This window comes from Saccopteryx leptura, chromosome 3 (assembly GCF_036850995.1).
Source record: "Saccopteryx leptura isolate mSacLep1 chromosome 3, mSacLep1_pri_phased_curated, whole genome shotgun sequence".
Taxonomy (NCBI): domain Eukaryota; kingdom Metazoa; phylum Chordata; class Mammalia; order Chiroptera; family Emballonuridae; genus Saccopteryx; species Saccopteryx leptura.
Window position 1 is genome coordinate 235,731,376 of NC_089505.1, and position 23,699 is coordinate 235,755,074.

General features: G+C 36.3%; 1 pseudogene; it reads left to right on the forward strand.

Annotated features, from left to right (window-relative positions):
* The first annotated feature begins 6,718 nt into the window (after positions 1-6,718).
* On the forward strand, positions 6,719-18,824 carry LOC136398434 (THO complex subunit 1-like; annotated as a pseudogene).
* Positions 18,825-23,699: the final 4,875 nt, after the last annotated feature.

Sequence of the window (23,699 nt, forward strand, 5' to 3'; positions counted from 1 at the left end):
AAATCCCTGTGGGCCCACCTTACTGAGATTTGGACAGAATCTGATTCAAGATGTGCAGCTTTGCGATAGGAGTCACTGCACCTTTCCCATGATCTCCTGACCAGCACCTCCTGCTCATGACAATTCACTAGACACACTCTCCTGATTTCTGGTTGTGCTGCTGTGTTGAGCTCAGGGTCCCAGGAGAATCTGGAACAGACTTAGTTGTGTGGCTATAGAATGAGGGACCAATTTTCTCTTTCATGCCCAACCAGTGCAGAGTTTTCTCCTCACATAGAAAAATCTTGGTCTATTTGGTTTTGACAAACTCTGCTGACTTTACACTAATGAATCCCTGACACCTCACCAAAAAGGTCTGCAGGAATCCGGCTGGGGACAACTAGATCTGGTATACCTTGGAATTTTGTTGAGTGGCCTCAGACCTAGCACTGACATTGAATTTAAATCTGTACTAGACCTGGTGAACACCACACACACCTACCTTACAGAACTTAACTCATGGAACTCAAGAACCGCCAGAGATCCATTGAATAAGTGAGCCTGAGATCTGGCAAGTAGAGGCAGATCTTTGGGAGAATTAGGCCTTTTGTTGGCTTGCCCCCCAGGCCTGATGCTGATAGAAGCTAGTCTTCGTACACATCTTGGTTTTTCTAATACACATCAAGGCCCAGCAGAGACATCCACAAAGTGTGGAACACTTTGTAACTTTCCCAGGGTCAGTTACAGGGAGAATCTGACTTTAACCTGCACTAGAATATCTCTAAAAAGGTCCCAGACAACTTGCTAACTTCAGAGAATATCAGAGCAGGATTCAACTTGATTCACACGCAGCATATCTAAAAGAAGATCTCAGCAGGAACCAGTCCCTTTCAAGCAAATTCTGGTTACGTGGTCAGCACCTGCACAGTAGCTTGACCACCAAGGTCAGGAGTGATACTTACACTAGCCAGCCTTACAGTCAGCCTCAAGCACAAATGGGTCAATAACAACACGTCTTGATTATGGCAGGAGTATTCATATAACAAACACAGAAGACACACTTGGACCACCCAGCTGAGGTAATCAAGGATACTATGCCACTGGGTCCCACTGGGCACTTCTTACATAAAACCACCATACCAAATCTGAGGATATAGCATATCTACCTAATCTATAGAACAGACACAAAGAGGCAGCCAAAATGGGGGGTGGCAAATAAACATGCTCCAAATATAAAAAGGAGAAAAACTTTCCAGAAAAAAAGCTAAGTAAAAAGGAGGTAAGCAATTTACAAGATATTAAGTTTGAAAAAATGGTTATAAAGAGGCTCAAGAAACTTAGTGGAACTTCAACAACATGAATAAGGACATAGAAATTATTTAAAAAGTCAGAAACAAAGAATAAATTATCTTCAATAAAGAATGCACTAGGAGAAATAAACAGTAGGTTGGATTAAGCAAAGGATCAAATCAGAGATTTGGAATACAAGGTAGCAGAAAACACCCAATCAAAGCAGAAAAAAGAAAAAAAATAAAGAAGATAATTAATGGGACCTTGGGACAACATGAAATATAAAAACATTTGTATCATAGGGGTACCAGAAGGAGAAGATAGAAATCAAGGGATTGAGAACCTATTTGAAGAAATAATAACTAAAAATGTTCTTAAATTGGTGAAGAAAAAAGATACAGAGAAAATCCAGAGAGCCCCAAAAGAGATGAATACAAGGAGGCCAACACCAATACACATCATAATTAAAATGGCAAAGAGTTAAGATAAAGAGAGAATCTTAAAAGATGCTTAAGAAAGGCAGTTAATTACCTACAAGAGAGCTTCAGTAAGTGGTACACAACCTAGTCCCTACCGCCCACTAGTGGGTGTTCTAGCTTTCATGGTGGGCAGTAGTGGAGCAACCAAAGTATAAATAAAAAGATAGATTTAACTATAGCAAGTTGTTTATAAAGATTTATTTTGCCAATCTTAGCAAAAATCCAACATATAGTACTTGGTAAGTAATTATTATTATATGCTTTAACTTGCTATAACTCTGCTTTATAAATTTTAAAAAGTAAAGTTACTTCCCTACTTTATAAATCACTATCACTGTGGAACTGGTGGGCAGTTAGAAAATTTTACTACTAACAGAGATACAAAAGCAGGCAGTATGTTTAAAAAGGTTGACTATCCCTGAATTAGATTGTCACCTCATTTTTCAACAAAAATATTTCAATCCAGAAAAGATTGGCATGAAATGTTCAAAATGATAAAAACAAAGATGTTTACAATTAAGACTATTTTCATTAAAAATTGAAGAGGAAAAGCAGAGCTTCCTAGACAAAATAAATTGTGAAGTCCAATGAAATATCTTGTTTTGTTAAGCAAATGAATTTGCAGCCATATTTGACAAATTTTTTTTTTAGGTTTTAATTTTTAAGGGATTTTAAGCACATTTCTGGTTAATTTTTACTTAAGTTATTCCCCACACCAACTCATTAGAGCTGCTTTTTGCCTTACCATATATTCCTATGCTACTGTTTCAAAAGCTAGTCACATTATTTTCTTTTTGGTTTTTATTTTTTGAAGATTTTATTTATTGATTTATTTTAGAGAAGAGAGAGAGAGAGAGAGAGAGAGAGAGAAAGGGGAGGAGGAGAGGGAACATCAACTCATAGTTGCTTCTTCTATGTGTCTTGACTGGGAAAGCCCAGGGTTTCAAGCCAGCAATCTCAGCATTCCAGGTCGACACTTTATTCATCGTGCCACCATGGGTCAGGCAGGTTTTTCTTCTTAAATAGGAGGCCATGTGCCAGAAAGATGCTTATAAGCTCAGAGGTTACAAGTGTTTTCAGACCTTCTGGAAGTTGACATTATATTTATAAATGACCTGTAGCTGCCTTAACTTAGGATAGACAGAAGACATGGTAGTTGATGTCTCCCACTCTGTGATCAGTTCTCTGTGCAGTTGGCATCCCTGTAACATCTATTGGAATAATTGGCATCTGCTGTTTGAACAGGACAACCAAGTCTGGGAAATTCCAAACACAGAAAACTCTCAGTTGGCAGTGCCGGTCCTTTTAACCTCTTCATTTAACTGGTACTGCACATTGTAAGGGTTTTCCCAAATGACATGAAGTGATTCCCCAAGAGTTTTCTCCTTTTTTACAGGTAGCCAAGATGATGCAATATATAGCTAGTAAGCCCATTTCCACAGTATATTAGGAATGTATCAAAGCAAAACAAACAGATTTTCAACCAAAATGAAAGAATCTAAGTGAAATTTCATGACCGTTCCTTGCTTTCTGTCTCACATAGTGATTTATAATATGCAGGTATTTCCGTGAGCTCATATTATATTTATGTTATATATTATTTTGCTCTTTTTTTATCCCAGAAAACAATAACAAAATTCTTTTATTTCTGTAAAGCAATAACTACAGCTTTGCTGCGTATAGAACTGAATCAGATTGTACCACCACATTTTGGGGTTTTTAATTTTGGGTACCTTACTCTGGAGAAAAATATTGAAAAGCTGAAGGGCCAGAGATTTAAATGCAATATTACTTGGAGTACTGCATTTTCTGCTGGAGAAATCTCATTTTCATTTCAGAAAAACAATAGCATAATCTCATCTATTGATAAAATTTATTGCCAAGTTTGTCATTTACTTATGTTAATGTCCTTACAAATATCATCAATTTAACTTGACTAATTACTTTAAGGGGAAAGGGGGCAGTAAGAAGAAATCTATAAAACATGTGATTTGGCTATTTTGTATGTTTTTTTGTTTTTTGTTTTGTTTTGTTTTGTTTTATGTAAGAGGACTGTCTTTGCTATCTCCTTTCTTTTCCCTTTTGGAAAATTCATTTTCTGTGATGGAGTTTGGTGTGGACTGAGGGTTTTTGCAGATGTCAATGCAGAAAGATTCTCATAGAAGATATTTACCAGAAGGGGAATCACCAGGAGCCCAGAAAGCTGATGCCTCATATGCTCCCACTTCCCAAGCCCCCCCTTTGCCTCCCACCAGACTCACCCCTGGTGGTTTCTTTTGTCTTCAGACCATCACTTAGGGGCAAATGTAGGTAATTACACATACCTCACAAACAGTTTTATTTTGACTGTTTTGATGAAAGCATTGAGGTTCTATCACATGTGTTGGCAAACAACAGCTCAGGGGGTCAAATCTAGCTCACTGCTTGTTTCAATTAGATAATACAGAACACTGATTTTTAAAACCAATTGAGTAAAATGTTATTTCCCGAAAAAGAATTTCATTCTCCTCATTTGTAAGCTTACATCATCAAAAATTTTTTTTGATTCAATTGTTATTATTACATTTTGAATGCATTATTACAAACTTGACAGCTTAAATCAACCCACATTTAATACCCCACAGTTCTGTATGCCAGAAGCCTGGGTATGTTTAGCTAAGTTGTCTGCTCAAGATCTCACAAAGCCACAATCAAAATATTCACCAGGCTGAACTCTTGTCTAGAAACTCTGAAGAGAAATCTATCTCCAAGTTTTTACATTTTGGGCCAAATTCAATTGTTTTTAGTTGTAGGACTGAGGTGCCTTAGGTTCCTTGTAGACTGTCAACCAGGAGCCTTTCTCAGAGGCAACACGTACTGTTCCTTATCATGGTCTTTCTCCGTTTCAGCAACAAAGCTCATTGCCTGTGTTTAATCCTTGCTGTCCTAATCTCTCTGAATTCTTATTCGCTACCAGCTTTAGAAAACTGTTTCAAAGAGTTTATATGATTTTATATATCTCACCTAGATAACATCCTTGAACAACTAACTGGTAACTTCGAACACAACTGTAAAATCTTTTTGGCCATGTAATTTAATGTAATCATGGGAATAATACCAGGAAGAAAAGGTTGTGAGGGCCCTGAAGAATTTAGCCTTCCACAACTGGATAGTAGAACTTACATATCTTCAAATTTATTATATAATTCCATATTGTTTTCTAATATGATTTAAACAACATATATACCCACCAGCAGTATGTGAGACTTCCTATTACTGTTATCATTATTTGGTATATTTATGCTTTTTGTTTATTGTCAACTTGACAGGTATATTTTATTATATATTTTTGGCATTTCCTCAGTGTTTGTTTTTATTTAAAATGTTTTCAAACTTCCAGAAAAGTTGGGAGACTAATACACACATTTTCTTTGCCCAAACTGTTTAAGTGTATGCCGTTGACATGATGTCCCATCATCTCCAAGTAGTTTAATTTTTCTTGTAATCAAGAACATTATTATACATTACCACATACAATAACCAAATGAAGAAAGTAACACTGACATTAGAAGAAAGTAAAACTGGCCCTGGCCGGTTGGCCCAGTAGATAGAGCATTGGCCCCATGTGCTGACATCTGGGTTTTTTGGGTTTTGTTTTTGTCTTTTTTTGACATCTGGGTTTTGATCCCTGGTCAGAGCACACATGAGAAGAATCATCTGCTCCTCTTCCCCTCTCTTTTTCCATTCTCTCTGTCTTCCTTTCTCATAACCAGTTGCTCGAATGGTTTGAGCCTCAGCCCCAGGAGCTGAGGATAGCTCGATTGATTTCAGCATCGATCCCAGACAGGGGTTGCTGGGTGGATCCCAGTCAGGGTGCATGTGGGAGTCTATCTCTCTACTGCCCCTCTTCTCACTTAAAACAAATAAATAAAAAACTATGAACCATTATTCTTGATGAACATAAATGTAAATACTTCCACCATAATATTAGTTAATCAAATCCAAAAATATATAAAAGAAATTGTATATCATAACCATGTGGGATTTATTTCATGTATGTATTCTGGTTCAACTTGTGAAAATCAATCAACATAATCTACTTTTAACAAGCTACAAAAAGAAAAATTCATGATTATACCAATATGATACAGGTTTAACAAAACTCAGCACAACTCATGCTTGAAAACTCTCAGCAAACTAGAAATAAAGGTAACTTGCTCAACTTGATGAAGAACATCTAAAATATGTACAGCTAATATCATACTTAATTGTGAAAAATTGTAGTCTTTTCCCCTAAAATTGGGAACAATTTGAGGGGAGAATATATCACCTCTCACCTCTTCTATTTAATTTCTTATAGAAATTCCATTAAGAAAAATAACACCTCTCTCTCTCAAAACTTATGATTATAGTAATGTCTCAGGATACCAGGTTAGCATACAAATGTTAATTGTTTTCTTAGATATCAGCAATGAATAATTGCAATGGAGAATTTTTTATGTCAGTTTTTTTTCTTTTTACATTTTTTAAATTCACTTTAGAGAGGAGAGAGAGAGACAGAGAGAGAGAGGAGAGACAGAGAGAGAGAAGGGGGGAGGAGCTGGAAGCATCAACTCCCATATGTGCCTTGACCAGGCAAGTCCAGGGTTTCAAACCGGCGACCTCAGCATTTCCAGGTGGACGCTTTATCCACTGCACCACCACAGGTCAGGCTAATGGAGACTTTTTTAAAAATACCATTTTAACAACATCAAATATTCTATAAAGAAATACTTAGTTGTAAATCTAACAAAGAATATATAGGATTTAATTCAGAAAACTACAAAATTCTTGGAAAATAAATCAAAATAATTTAGCTAGAGAGATTTTATATGTTTATGGATTAGAAGAAAAAAGTATGTCAAAATTAAGACATACTTTTTTCCCCAACTTGATCTATAGATTCAAAACAACTCCAAGAGAAAATTATAGTGAGAGTGCCTGCAGCCTACATGTCTCCCACACTGCTACCCTTCAGCTTATCCCAAACACAGTAGCGGTTTATGAAGTCTACCAGTCAGGCCCTAAACACCAAAAATATCAAGCCATTGTTGAGTACTATCAACCAGTTACCTGGCAGTGAAAATTAGAAAATAAGATAAAAGTAATTTTGACCAGAGTTGGATTAAGGTCAGTTGAGGCCCAGGGCACACATATGAAACTTGGTGTCATTAAAAAAAGTATAAAGTTGGGGTTTTGTGGGGTCTTTCAGAAGTTGGGGCCCAGGACATGCCATTATATCCGCCTCTGCCCTTGACCAATCATTGATCAAGTGAAAACACTTTAGATTTTATTTCTCTTGCTGAATGTATCTGTACCACATCTATACCTTTTATATTTTGGAGAGAGATTCAGAATTGTCTTCTTCTGGATCAGTGTGACACAATATTCACTCTTGTGAAAAAAAAGTTTTGCTATTTGGAATACAAATACATTCCATTCTGTTGAGAAAAAAATATTTACTACACATATGCATTGATTTCTTAAGAAGATAATCAAAATTTCGGAATACAGTCCTCTGTGGATGAATTCAGCTCTTTTTAGCCAATTTTTTTCTTTTATCTGAGAAATCAGGTCTTAACTTGCAGAGTCAGTTTAATCTGGGCAATGTCACTGCTTTCAATACTAACTAGCAAGAAAGCACCTCGAGTCAGAAGCACACTGAAGATGGAGAAGAAGGAATAAGTGTAGAAGAAGGTAAAATGGGAGATGTTGGAGCTCCAGCAACTTGCTTCATTCCAGCTGATTCTAACTTGTGTCAAAAATTCCTGTTGCTTCAGTGTTACTTCGGGAACGCTTTATAATGCTATGAGAAAATTTCATAGAAAACTTTTCTCTAGTATTCAAAAGAAGTTCTGGAATTTTTAACAAGAGTTATAAATTAGATGATACTCAGGCCTCAAAAAAAAAAGATAAAAGAATTAAAAACAGGGGGAAGACATGCATATTTTTCAGAATTTTTAATGAGTGAAAAGGTGATAGATTCACAGTTGTGTGACAGAAACTTTTGACAACACTTCCTATTGAGATATTTTATTTTATTTCAATATCCCAAGGGGCAGGTCAAATTCAAAAGTTCAAATTATGTTTTAACTAATGAGCAATCACTCACAATTGAAGATTCTACCAAATTGACTACTATCTAAAAACCCACTTGATGGAGAAAAATTTTCAAAGATGGTAGAGTATATATATATATATATATATATATATATATATATATATATATATATATTAGATTTTTATTTATTCACTTTAGAGAGGAGAGAGAGAGAAAGAGAGAGAGACGGGAGGAGGAGCAGGAAGCATCAATTCCCATATGTGCCTTGAACAGGCAAGCCCAGGGTTTTGAACCAGCGACTTTAGCATTCCAGGTTGATGCTCCATCCACTGCGCCACCACAGGTCAGGCAGAGCATATATGAAACACTGCAGAAAACCAAGGTTTATGGATAAATAAAGGCCACCCAAATTTTGAACAGCAGATCTCAAGCCAACATCCTAGAGAAAGGACCCAACAAAAAGATTCCAATGGGAAATGAGGAGTTAACAAGGCTTTGGAATCTCTTGCTGAATAATATGGAAACTTGTAAATCAGAGACAAGAGAATATATGCCAATTTTGGAGGAATTCTTTGAAGAAGCCATTAAATAGGCACATGCAGAAAATATGGTTGAAAGTTCATATAAGACTATGAACAACTCAAATTATGGTTGGAGAACCTTGAGATTATAAGCAGGGAAAAGCTCTCATTTCTTCTAGCCAACCAACCAACAGTTTAAAATTTTGCCAGGAAATCTTGAAAACATGGTAATAAAGCAAGCCAAAGAATTACCACCTCTTTCTGAAGAAATAAAAAGAATCGAGGAAGATAATGAACAATGTTTTACTGAAGGAAAAAGTCTTGATGTTCAGGAAGACAAATCCATAACAGGAGAACAATAAGAAATACTCACTAACAATTTGGGTGAGCAATGGAAGATTCCAGGTCCCTACTTGTAAATTAAAGACTTGGAAATGAGATTGAATATGACAGCAAGATATAAAGATGAGAGCTAGGCAGAGAATCTGATTAATGAACTTAATAAGTCTGGATTAAATAACCTTGCAGAAAGTCTAACTAATGACAATAAAACAGTGAATTTATTTTTTATTTATTAAAACTGATATAAGATTTTGTTACCAAACAGAATTTGATGAGGTCCACTGGTTTTGGAAAAAATAAACATTTCTATAGCAGAAAAAAAAATTCTAGTGAGCTGTTTTGTAAATGTCATTAGGTCATTCTCAAATACAAGGGTGGGCCAAAGTAGGTTTACAGTTATAATACAAATAACACAATAATTAATAATAATATGAGAATAAACTGTGTTTCACATACTCATAATACTCATAACTGTAAACCTACTTTGGCCCACCCCTGTATATGTGGAAACGAAAAGGCTCCAGAATAGTCCACACAATACCAAAAAAGAAAAACACCAGCTGAGAACTGACCCTACTTGACTTTAAGACTTACTCTATAGTTTCAGTAATGAAGACAGAATAGAGTTAGTGAAAGACACATAGAGCAACGGAACAAGAGAAAACGTCACCTCTCCAAATTGGCTCAAAATGTATCATAGACCTAAATAAAAAACATAAAATCTCTAGAAAAAAAAAACAGGAGAAAAATCTCTGTCAACTTAAGTTTGGAGATGAGTTTTAAAATACAATGATAAAAAACTTCATGAAATAAAAAAGATGATAAATGTGTAAAATAAATTATTTTTCTCATAAAAAGGTTCTATTAAAAATTAAAAATTTAAGCCATAAACTGAAAGAAAACTTTGGCAAAACACATATCTGATAAAAGATTTTTAATCAAAACATACAAATGCTTAAACCAAAATAATAAAAAAACAAACAACCAAATTTTTAAAAAAGGGTAAAAGATCTGAATAGACATCTCACCAAAGAAGATACACAGATGGCAAATAAGCTTATAAAAATGCTAAATATCATTTGTCATTAGACAAGTGCCAATTAAAACAATATACTACTACACATTCATTATAATGGTCAAATACAAAAACTGATAATTTTAACTGTTGACAAGGATGTGGTGTCCTGTTGAAATCTCTCTTTTTTTGTTGTTGGAAGAATTGTTAAACAATACACTCATTGTAGGCAAACATTTAGTAGTCTTTTGAAAAAATGAAATGTCTTCTATATAACATAACAATCACACTACTAGGTATTTTACCCAACTGATATATATAGTATATCTGAAAAAAATGCATGTGAATGTTTATGGCACCTTTATTTTTAAGTTCCATATATTAGAACTGACCAATATGTATTCTGAAGGTTAATGAATAAGAAAATTATGGCACAGTCTTTCAATAGACTAGTTATTATGCTATGACAAAAAAAATAAAATAAAAGGATGAATCTTAATTGCACATTGATAAGTAAAATAAACCAGCCTTAAAAAATTATACACTGTGTAATTCTAAGTATATGGCCTTCTAGAAAAGACAAAACTATAAAAGGGTTAACAGATCAGTTGTTGTCAGGGATCTTATCTCAACAGGTTAAATACTAAAACACAGAGAACTTAGTGTGATGGTGAAATTTTACTGTATGATACTATAATGGTGAATATGACATTAAACATTTGCCAAAATTATACAGCACAAAGAGTAAACTTTTGTATGTATACAAATTTTAAAAAATTTAAGATGTCTGCAGATCCCACAATGTACTGCAGAATGTGAAAAATGATTCTAAAAATGTTACAAATTATGAATTATTGCTAAAGGTTGATAAGGATAAGGTATTGATCTAATTAACTTTGGAAACGCGTGGAGTCTAAGACTAAAAGCAGATGGAAATAGATATATATATATAAGCAATGTACTCAAGTTGATAAAATTATTTTTTATATAGCATAAACTAACAATTTCCAAACTATTGTATTTGCATAGTAGAATTGGAAAACTAAGTACATAAATGCCAGATGGTAGGAGCCAGGTTTCTCCCTGTTGAAGTGGGAATGTGTAGGTAAGGGAGGAGGCTAGAATAATACATGTGATGACAGATTAGAGTTGAAGATATCAGTATAAACTCATGATTAGCTTCATATAGATACACATAGTTACAAATTTTTATAGATTTTTGTATGTATATTTAAAGGGACTAATATATACCTATACATTTGATTGATGTGTTAGCAGAAAAGGTCTATAGACAACAACACACAAATAATAATGAACACAGCTAGCATCTAGATCTTGGTTTCTAATACCATCTTCCAATGAAAGTAAAGCCTCCTGGGAAAAATGGCTGATTCTAGGGTTTATTCAGGTAATATACAAGGTAAATCTGAAGCATTTCGTAGTACCAGAAAGTAGAGGAGTGCTCAAAAGCAAAAAGTCCAACTGCACATTGATAAGGATATGTCAAAGGGATACAAAAGCCTACTGAAAGAGTTCCCTATGGCCAAAGTTAGGACAATTTTAGAAGCAAAATAAATGAAATAGTATGAGATTATACCTCAATGTGCAAAATACATATACATGACTCCATACTGAATAAGTAAATGATCAGTTATAGAGATAAATAAGAAAAAAGAGACAAAAATAGGCAGAAGAATCACAAATAATATATGTAAATACTCTACTCTCTAGGAAAAGGAACATAATCCCCACTCCTTAGTATAGGAATACATATTAACTTCCTTCCAATAAGTACAGAAGCACAGTATGGAAAGAGAAAAAAAAGCCATGGTCAGTTTGCTCAGTGGTAGAGCATCATCCTGGCATGTGGATGTCCAGGGTTCAATTCCCAGTCAGGGCACACAGGAGAAGCATCCATTTACTTCTCCACCCCTTCCCCTACCCCCCTACTGCAGCCATGGCTTGATTTTTTTTGAGTGCATGGCAGGGCACTGAGGATGGCTCCATGGAGCCTCTGCCTCAGGTGCGAAAAATAGGCTCTGTTGCTAGCATGGCCCTAGATGGGCAAAGTATCAGCCCCAGACAGGGGTTGCAGGGTGGATCCTGGTCCAGGTGCATGCGAGAATCTGTCTCTCTATCTCCCCTCTTTTTACTTGGAAGAGAAGAAAAAAAAAGGGGAATGAAAAAAGAACCATTTTGCACGGAGAACCTAAGAGCACTACCTTCATCAGGTGATAAAGACTGATCACACTGACAGTATATACAGGAGGTCCTCAGGTTGAGACAGTCTCAACATACAATGTTATAAGTTTACGATGCTCACTCCTATAAAAACTTTAAAAAATTGAGCTATGAGTGTTTCGGCTTATGCTGTTAGCATCATACTTACGGACTACGTGGGCGAACTAGTTTGGTTCACACGGTGGAAGAATATGCAGTAACGTGGTGTCTGAGTGAGGGAGTTGGCGTCCCCAGTACACATACCTATGTCATTTTGCACTGTTAAAAGCACAAGTGTTCTGTTTGTGATAGGCAAGGGTGTGTTTTGACTTATACCAATATTCGGGTTACGTCACTGTAGTAGGAACGGAACTGTGTTATAACCTGAAGACCCCCTGTACCCTTGGTATTATATGATAAAAATGGCCCTTTCCTTTTGAGGTCTTCATCCCCAAAACTCATAACCACTAAGCCCTTAGTCTAATTAAAAACAAACAAACAAACAACCCATCAAATCTCAAAGGAGGAACAACTTACAAAATACCTGATCAGTATTCCTTAAAACTCATCAAAAACAAAATCTGAGAAACTGTCAGTGAAAAGGAGCCTGAGGAGATGAGACAAGTAAATGTGATGTATCATGAATGGGATCCTGAAACAAACAGAAAAGGACAGGAGCTAAAAACTAATAAAACCTGAATTCTATGATTTTAGGTAAAAACAGTGCATTCATCTTGGCTTATTAATTGCCACAATTGTAAGAAATGTATTATACTAATTTCACATGTTTCTAAAAAAGAAGGAAACTGGGTTTGAAGTATGTGTGACCTATGCTAGAAAAAGTAAAAGCTCACCAGGTATACATAGGGAAGGAATCATACTAGGCAGAGAGCATTGCTTTTTGAGAATTTGCCTTATAAACTTGTTCCTAATGATATATAATGCCTTCTTTCTTGAATGGGAAACTTTAATGGTGAAAAACTCACACTGGGACTATTGGGACTTACAGATTTAGTCATGTAGAATTGTTTCTAAGACTCTCCCTTGAAATTATACCATGGTTTGTTTTTTTTAACCAGATTTCTAAAAGTGGATGCTTGCGCTCATCTGTATAAGAAATATCTGTTATACTTGTTAAGATTCAGGGTGCTTGGTTTGCCAACTGTTTTTCTGAATCATACTCTCCAGGGTTCTTTCTCTTTTAAAACACTGGATATCATCCAAGGCTATACACTGGTCTACACAGATTTGAAAATAGTGATGTCTAAAACCCAACCCAAGAAAGGCTGGTTTAATTGGCCTGGATTGTGACCTGGGCATTGGTTCTTTTTAAACACTCCACAGATAATAATAATGCACAGCTAAGGTTAAGAACAACTTTTTAAAATAGCTCCCAAGGTGGTTTTTATGCATATAAAATTTGAGAACCACTGCTTTTAACTAATTCTTAAGCTGCCTTTCCTGAACAAGGTGACCTTGACAAATCTGCTCCATCTGGCCTCATAACAAATGCTAAGTGACTTCCAAGATTTAAATTGCAATTCTGGAACCCAAGTTACCTGATTTAGTCAAATGCATTCCCACGTTAAGAGTCTGATTTGAGTGTACTGAGTTTTTAACTAGATTCTAGATAATAATTGCTAATATATCTCACAGGCCTTTCTCAGCTTTTTAGCTGTCTTTCCCTGACTCCCCTGGTCTGGCAGTCACCTACTCCATATTAACTACTGGTTCCCGGACTCGAATTGCAGCCCACAGCTTGGATTCCAGTCAGTTCTAGTTCTTTCCTTTCTTATTCCACTCTGCCTCTCTTCCTTTACTGAATATATTGGTGTAGCATTGATGAATAAAATTACACAAGTTTCAGGTGTACAATTCTATAATACATTATCTGCACAATGTATAAACATATATTTTGTATTCAGCACCCCAAGTCAAGACTCCTTTCATCACCATTTATTCCCTATTTGCCCTCTTCTACCTTGCCCTAAGCCCTTTTCCCTCTGGTAATCACCATCTTGTTGTTTGTGTCTATAAGGTGGTTTTTTTGTTGTTGTTTTTTGGGTTTTTTTTTCCTTAATCCATTCACCTTTTTCACTTAACCGCTGTGCTTCCTGGACTTCTGCATTTTTTCCTTCACCAGGTAGAAAATTTTTTAGCAATTATGTTTTCTCAAATAGGTTTTCAATCCTTTGCTCTCTCCTGTTTCTTCCTGGTACCCCTCTCATGTGGATCTTGTTATGTTTCATGTTGTCCTAAATGTTTCTTAAATTAACATCATTAAAAAAAATGTTTTTTAGATGCTTTGATTGGGTGTTTTCTGCTACTTTGTCTTCCAAATTGTTGATGTGATCCTCTGCTCCATCCAACCTATTGTTTTCTTTATAGTTTTCTCTTTATTTCATATATTGTATTTTTTCACTTCTGACTTTTTTTTAACGGTTTTTAAGTCCTTTCTCGTGTTGCTGAACTTCTCACTAAGATTCTTGAACATCTTTATAACCAATTTTTGATCTCTATATCTAGCAAATTTCTTGCCTAAATTTTATTTAGCTCTTTTTCTGGAGAATTCTTCTGTTTTTTCATTTGGGATATGTTTTTTTTTGTCTTCCCATTTTAGCTGCCTCTTTATGTTTGTTTCTATGTATTAGGTAGATCTCCTTATGTCTCTCAGCCCTGGTAGTTGGCCTTACACAGTAGGTGTCCTGTGGGACCCAGTGGTGCAGTATCCTTGATCACCTTAGCTGAGTGCTCCAGAAATGTCCGTTGTATGTGTCATGTAAGCCCTCCTGTTGTAATTGAGTCTTGATTGCTTTTGGCCTGTTAGTGCCTGGCATCGACTCTCAGTGTCAATCCCGACCACAGTGTCTGTGCTGCTATGCAGGTGCTGACCAGGTGGAACAGAATTTGCTTCAGCAGGATTTGGTCCCTGCTAAGATTTTCCTTGGATAGGCCACTTGTGAAGTCAATTGGAACCCATCCTGATTTTGTGTAAAGCTGACCCATAGGTGTGTCTGTTCTGGTGCCTTTGGGGAGATACTCTGGTGCAGGTCAGTGTCAGGTACTGCCTGTGACTGGCCCTGGGCAACCTGTCTGGAGATACAAAGTGGTCCACAGTTGTGGCTGCCTCTGCTGGGCCTCGTTGTACATTGAAAGGACTACAATGTGCACCAAGGCCAGCTTCCTTCATCACACGCTTAGTTTCAACAAATTCCTGCATCTGTGGCTCTCCAGAATCAGTCCTGAAGGTATTGGAGAGTCTGAATTAAGCTGCCAAATGCCAACAGAACACTCATTTGTGTTACTGCAGTCCATTCAATACTCTTACCTACATTCTCTATCTGTCAAAGTGATTCCATGTCTGAATAGATTGGTTAAGTCCATAAAATAGGTAATATTATGAATTGATTTCTCACTGTACAACATCTATTATTCTATTAAAGGCTGAAAGTCAAGATATAAAAAAGGTTAAAATCCATGGAACAACTTCAATAACTAGAAACTGAATGTGGATTTAATCAAGATAGTCATTCTATAGCACCACAGTAAGTCAGAGGTGGTTGGAGGAGGAGGGAATAGAGGGATATATGTCTTTATTTTTTTACCGTGAGAGAGAGAGAGAGAGAGAGAGAGAGAGAGAGAGACCAACAGGGATAGACAGATGGAAAGGGAGAGAAATGAGAAGCATCAACTTGTTGTGTGGCACTTTAGTTGTTCACTGATTGCTTTCTCAATATGTGCCTTGACTGGGGTGCTCCAGCTGAGCTAGTGACCCCTTGCTACAGCCAATGACCTTGAGATTAAACCAGCAGCCTTAGGCTTCATTCCAGAAATCTTTGAGTTCAAGCCAACGACCATGGGGTCATCATGTCTATAATCTTGCACTCAAGCTAGTGAACACATGCTTAAGCCTGTGATCTCAGGTTTCAAAACTGGGTCCTCAGCATCCAGGTAGATGCTCTATCCACTATGCCAGTGACTGGTCAGGCTTTTTTTTTTTAAACTAATAAAAACAGTGTTTCCAATTATTTTTAATATTTTTATTTATTGATATTAGATATAGAAACATTGATTTTTTTCTTTGACTTATTAATGCATCCATTAGTTGCTTTTAGTATATGCCCTTACCAGGGATCAAACCTGAAAACTTAGGGTATCAGGATGATGCTCTAATCAACAGAGCTATCTGGCTGGGACCAGTTATTAAAATTTATTATCGCCCTGGCCCATTGGCTCAGCGGTAGAGCGTCCTCCCTGCATGTGGAAGTCCCAGGTTCGATTCCCAGCTAGGGAACACAGGAGAAGTGCCCATCTGCTTTTCCACCCTTCCCCCTCTCCTTTTTTTCTCTCTCTCTCTTCCCTTCCCACAGCCAAGGTTTTATTGGAGCAGAGTTGTCCCAGGCACTGAGAATGGCTCCAATTGCAGCAGAGCAACGTCCCAGAGGGTCGGAGCATTGTTCCCTGGTGGGCATGCCGGGTGGATACTGGTTGGGTGTGTATGGAAGTCTGTCTGTCTGTGTTTCCCCTGCTTCTCATTTTGAAAAAATACAAATAATAATAATAATAGTAAAGAAAAAAATTATTATCATGCATGTGCACCATCTGAGCTTCTTTGATCCTAAATAAAAACAGATATCTTTGAGACACTAAGATGTATTGAAACCTATAACATAAGCATTCTTTTGAGGACTTGCATAGTTTGTCTCACTCAATCCTCCAAAAACACAGTAAGGGAAGTACTGTCACTACCTCTGTTTTATTACGAAGCAACTAAAGTGCATAGACCTTGACAACCTTTCATAGCTGAGTGGAGCTCAAATAGGGAACCTGGTATACCACCCGTAGGGCCTCTCTGAGTTCCCCTCAGGGCATTCATAGTAAAGTTCGGCTTCTTCCTACTATATACCCTTTCTTAAAACCTCCTGAATATGTGACATTTCCCTCAAACGCTGTAAGTACTATGACATCCCTATACATATCTACTGCACCTTTTGTTATGCCATAGTACCAAACATATTAAGCTTTTCAAAGTGTAAGCTTTTAAAAACAATGAAAAGATGAAAATAGATAAATGAAAGAATGAATATGAGAAACAGTTATTTTCAGTTTATATGGAAGATTTATGTATGTATAGATTTAATCTATCATTTATTATTTTATTTATTATTTGTATTTTTTCGAAGCTGGAAACGGGTTGAGACAGTCAGACAGACTCCCACATGCGCCCGACCGGGATCCACCTGACACGCCCACCAGGGGGCAACGCTCTGCCCACCAGGGGGTGATGCTCTGCCCCTCCGGGGCGTTGCTCTATTGCCACCGGAGCCACTCTAGCGCCTGGGGCAGAGGCCAAGGAGCCATCCCCAGTGCCCGGGCCATCTTTGCTCCAATGGAGCCTTGGCTGCGGGAGGGGAAGAGAGAGACAGAGAGGAAGGAGAGGGGGAGGGGTGGAGAAGCAGATGGGCGCTTCTCCTGTGTGCCCTGGCCGGGAATCGAACCCGGGACCCCTTGCATGCCAGGCCGATGCTCTATCACTGAGCCAACTGGCCAGGGCCTTGTATGTATAGATTTAGAGTCTGAAAAATTTATATAGTCACTCTTTGGCCAGTGGAGATTTTGGCCACCTGTCCTACTCTTTCACTTAGTGACATGCACTGAGATTGCCTGGTGCACCTGATATGACATCGTGACATTTTTGGAGGATTCCTTTGCTGAATTAACTCTACATCTAGCTCTTGGGATTACTGTGGCATGATTGTTTATCATGTTTGGAAGCTTTGACACAAATAGCAGTCAAATTGCAAAATATATAAACAAACATAACAGGTGTGTTTGGAATGTCTGCCAAGATAAACTTTACTAAACATATACTAAAAACATGATATGACCTGACCAGGCAGTGGCACAGTGGATAAAGCATTGAACTGGGATGCCGAGGACCCAGGTTCGAGACCTCGAGGTCACCAGTTTGAGCGCAGGCTCATCTGGCTTGAGCAAAAAAAATAAAAATAAAAATAAAAAGCTCACCAGCTTGGATCCAGAGTTGCTGGCTCGAGCAAGGGGTTACTTGGTCTGCTGAAGGCCCACGGTCAAGGCACATATGAGAAAGCAATCAATGAACAACTAAGATGCTGCAATGAAAAATTATGCTTTTCATCTCTCCGTTCCTGTCTGACTGTTCCTATCTCTTTCTCTCTCTGTCACTGTAAAAAAAAAAAAGAACATGATATGTATGTCCTTTCCCTTTTTAACAAATTTTGCTATTTGTACATCTAAAAAATAAAATAGGACAGTGAATGCCAATAGAATTTAAGTCAGTGCGTGATAATATTCGGTATGTAGTTATCAAGTTAAATCATTAGTTTTATATTTTCTATTATTTACTTATTTATTTATTCATGGACTATTTTAAGCATAAAGGTAGTTTACAAAAGTATAAGAGATAAGTAAATGGCAAAGGTAAGCATCATTTTAGACATTATTCAGCAGGTAATGAATGAGTTGCAATTAATAAGTTTTTAGGCAGGGTAGTCGCACACTAAAATCTATACTTTTTTTCCCTCAGTTTTCCAAGACAGACTCTTCAGAAAGAGCGTGTGAAGGCAAAAGAGAAAATTGCTGATGGAAACATGATGCATACGCATTATAAAATTTTTAAAAGGCTCCTTTTTTCCCTGATGTGACGTGCCTAACTTTCCAACAATTGCAAATAATTTTAGGCTCAGAGTGCCCTCCAGGGTAAAAGTGCTGCAGCTAGCAACACAGCCTGTGGAGACCAAAGGACAACGATTTATCACTTACTGATCCAAGAGGTACGAAGAGGTTATAATCAATCTGTTCCTTTCAGCACACTCCAGGACATTAGAATTTATCCCCAAAGGGAATACGCTGCAGGATGACTGCTCTTTAAACATGAGCTACGATTTCATCTAAAAATAAAAGAAACTGCAAGAAGATGCGGAGTGAGTGTAAGTATAAATACATTTTAGTTATTATAACATGAATGTATTTAGATGTGTTCAGATATGTGTTGTAGCATAACACAAAGAGGAACTGGTTTTATTTGCCTCAAATATAAAATAATTGCATAGTCAATGACCAACTCTAATGAGGAAAAAAATTTTATTATATTTACAAATGTCCTCAATTTTGGTATTCTCTTTTATTGTAGTTATAAGATATACATTGAGAACACTGACAGAAAAAAAAAAAAACCCCATCCATCCTATTATTTTTTTATCACTTTTTTCACCAGTTCCTATATCTAGAGTATACTATTAACTAATTTTTTTAAAAATTCTGTTTCAATCTTATTTCACTGTGGAATGATTTTACTGTTTGTTTCACACTGTTTAAAATATTATTTACTTTATTTAAGTGATCATTTTGGGGGGGTTCTCCTTTTTTTCTTTTCATTTCTCTCATTTCCCTTCCCCTTTAAAAAATCTGAAATTTATAAAAATAAAGAGGCTCAGGAATCACATGAAAGAGAAGGTTAGAATAAACCAGGAAGGATAATCAGTATGGAAAGCCAGAGTTGGAAGCATGCAACAAGTACCTATCCCATGTAGCAGGGCACAGGGAGCTGCAACACCTCTGAAGGATTTGAAAGAAATCACCTTAACTAGTGTCAGTGGGCTCCAATCCAGAGCCTTGAAAGTCAGTCAGAGATATAGACCAAATGGGTCAAAAAATAATGAACCCAAGAAAGCAATCATTTTTGGCAGTTACAGTGAAAAAGAGTTATCAAATGAGATGGAACCAGAAGCTTTGATCTAAACAATTTTGGTTTTGAAGAGATAGAACCTGAATTTTGCTTTAGAGTTAGTTGTCTCTAAGAAAGTAAATGGAGACAGCTATAGGAATAGTGCATCTCAAAGTTTTACATGAATGTCCAATTGCCTGGAGATTTGTTAAAATGCACATTCTGATTTGTGATGTGTGGAGTGAATCTGAGGCTCTGATTATCTAATAATTTCCCAAGGCAAAATCAATGCATCAAACTTTGAATAACAATGCTCACTAAGAAGATACATTTTCTTTTCAGGGGTTTAGTAAAGAGGTAGATAATATATTCTAAAGCTCAGATAATCAAACCATTTCTTAAAATTATAAAAATATTATAAATCTACTTATATGTTTGCCTTTAATTTGTCCAAGAGGAAGTGGAATGAATACTTATTGATAACATTGTTATCACTATCATTTTTATTACATTTATTGGGATGATATTTGTTAATAAGTTCATGTAAGTTTCAAGTGTACAGTTCTGTAATAAATCATCTGTATATTGCATTTTGTGCTCACCACCCAAAGTTTAGTCTTCTTCCATTACCACATTTGACTCCCTTTACCGTCTTCAAACTCTCCCATCCCCATACCCTCTGGTAACCACCACACTATTGTCTGTGTCAATGAGTATTTTTGTTTGTTGCTTGCTGTTTTAATTCATTTTAGAGATTAGAGAGATAGAGAGAGAAGGGGGGAGGAACAAGAAGCATCAACTCCTATAAGTGCCTTGACCTAGCAAGCCCAGGGTTTTGAACCAGTGACCTCAGAGTTCCAGGTTGACGTTTTATCCACTGTGCCACCATGGGTCAGGCTGTTGATTTATGTTTTATATCCCACATATGAGTGATATGATATGGTTCAACACAATAATACTTTGAAGGTTTACTTGTTTTGCTGAGAAAGAAACTAGATATTCAATGGTTAAGATTCTGGCATCAGACAAGGCTATTTCTATCAGAAGAATTTTACTAATGCTTTTAAATCACACAATTTTGGCAACACACTAAAGTGTCCACCAATAACTACATTCTGGTGAGAGCTTTCATAGAAGGTGAAATCTGGGCTAAGAATCTCAGGGAAATCCCTTAACTTTCTTCAAAATGGAGCCAAATCTAGAATCAGACCATTAGATAGAACTACGATATTCTAGTTGTATACAGTCGTCCCTCTCCATGTCGCGGTTCACTTTTTGTGGTCTCACAGTATCACAGATTTTTAACTTGTATATATCTAATTTTGTATCTTGGATTTTTGCTATGTTGCAGGATTTTGCAGAATATAGGTATTTTTAAATATTTATTATTTTAATTATTTTTGCAGTAAAATAAGCAAAATAAGTGTGGGAAAGGTTAATAACATGGTAGGAAAGGTTTGTAAGAGTGTGGGGAGAGTTTATAAAGCCTTAAAATATATATAAATAATAAAATAAATATAAAGTGTCTACTTTGCGAATTTTCGCCTATTGCGGTGGGTTCTGGAACCTACCTCCACGATAGATGAGGCATCACTGTATTTACAATACAGTAAAAAGCATCCTTGTATTAGAAGAATTGAGTTTGCTAGACAATAAGATATTGTCATTAAAGGTACATTTGTAAGGATAAATCCTCAATCATGTTATATGTCAATATATGTTATATTGTGATAGTTATATGTTAAAATTTCTCCCTCATTTGTCTCAAATCCACATCACAAAATTTAGAAGTTGATGTTCAATTTGCTATTTTCAGTAGTATTAAATATTTCCTTTTAATATTTAATGTTTTTGTCTATGGGTAATTAGTTATAATACGAGTTCATAAATGCCCTGGCCTAAAGAGTATAAAAAGGATGTTGAAAAGGGCCAGTTTTTGATATGCAAAGGGATGAAGACTAAATTTCAATCTAATGTACAGAATCCAAGCAAATCAATTATTAAGTGTTGCTGAGAAATAGAGATAAATGAGTATTTGGGATAGGTGAACACACACACACACACACACACACTTACACAGTATTTAGATAAGAAATAGCCAAAAAGTGAAATAACATCTGCAGTATATTATTACATTTTTGCTCAAAGTATTCTTCTTTAAAGAATTACGAATAGAGACTATAGAAATATTTAAAGAAAATTTATCTCAATAATTGGTAGACTATTGAAAAGGTAACTCCCTCTCCCACTCATATTGTCTCATCCCTGTTTACCTTCTCATTCCCTGCTGCCTCCTTCCTTTCTTCCCCCAAGTTCATCAAATACCTCTGCCTAGATCCTGCCATGTGTTGAAACCAGTCCTGACAAAGAATTTCAGTATAGCTTCTTCCACTCACTACAAAGAACTCAGAACTCAGCCACTTATCCAACTTATTCCTTAAGTTAAGAATAGATACATGCATGGTAAGTGATCAATAAGTAACTTGCTGAAAGAATAAATGGATAGATAAATGAGCTATTCTTCAAGCATCATTTTGTTTTTGAGTTTCCTTTGCTGCCAGTTAGACCTGGAGTCCTCCAATACCCTGGAACTGACAGCCAGTCTCTTATGTTGCCTCCAAATCAGTTTTTCATTTTGCCTGCCTTTGCGTAGGACTGAAACTCACACTCAGACTCATTAAGACAATTTCTTGCTCTCTCAGTTCAAGATCTGAGGAATCAACCCTTTTAATCATTTAAGTTTGGTACTTGCCCTTTTACCTTCACCATCAGTTATTTGCAAAAGCATAAGCAGTTTATCTCCAAGTTTTCTTCCCACCTGATGGTAAGGATATGTGTAGTTTGGTGGGTTTTTTTTCTTAAATCCTGCTCTATATTTTACTTTCAAAGCTAATCTCAGGTCTTATTAAGTAGACTGGGACCAAGGCAGAGTGGAAAAGATATATTGTATCAAATAATACCCACAGATTTCAAAATCATCAATATTCATATTTGAAGACTAAGTATATAAACACATAATCTGTGTTTCTTTTACCTAGACTGACTAAATAATTTTATTTCGTAGAACCTATAGTGAGAAACTGCTGGGAACATTTGAAGAGCTTTGCATGAAACAAATGGAGGAAAATTTCAGACAGTGTCAGAGGTTATTAAATCATTAGACAAGTTTTAAGAATCCCATCCAGGACAGAAATTATAGACCGGCGTCTTTATTATGGTGAAATTTTACTATGCTATCATTAAAGTATCTGAAATGAAAGTTACTACTACTTCCTTGTCCAGCTCTAATCATAAGAGTTCATTTCCTAAGTGGGTGTTAAATGCTAAGTTTTTGTGCAGGTGCACTTGGGGGTTTGAGGTTATGTGAATGAAATTGGCAATAAAAAATCATAAAGGAAGTGTAACAAAACCAACACAAACTTTACAACTTGTGGAAAAATGCATTCAAATAAGTGCATTAACTTCTTTTGAAAATTTTATTACATATTTATAAGTGCAAAGAACTTTTATGAGATAGGAGACAGATGTGAAAATCTATGAGAAATGTATGGTTCTTGCTATTTCTTTTGAAGGAGGCTACCAGGTGCTTTTTCTGTAATATTCAAGATCTTTGGGATGCTTTTATTAAATCTCTTTCTCAAAAGACAGGCCAAGGTTCCCATCACTGCCATTGATTCAATAATCATTTATTTCCCAGCTTGTCTACCTTTTCCATTTCACTGTTATCATTGTTGAGTAATTGGTCCTAAAGCAACAATCTGTCATTCACCAAAGACAACTCAACCCTCCCAGAGCTTTATAGGGAATAGCTGTAACATTATAGAATGTAATTTGCAAAATAACATACTGGGATCTTAAAGTCTTTCACTCACTTCACATGATAAGTCACTTCTCTGAAAGTGGTTATATCATCATTGCATTTTGGAAAAGGGCCATGGGCAGATCATGTTTAGCTAGTTGAGGTCACTTGAAAAGCCTGTTGATAATTCCTGACCATGGTGAGAGTTATACCAGTGACCAACTGATTCTTCATTTGGAAAAATAAAGACATTGAGCTCTGTTAGCTAGA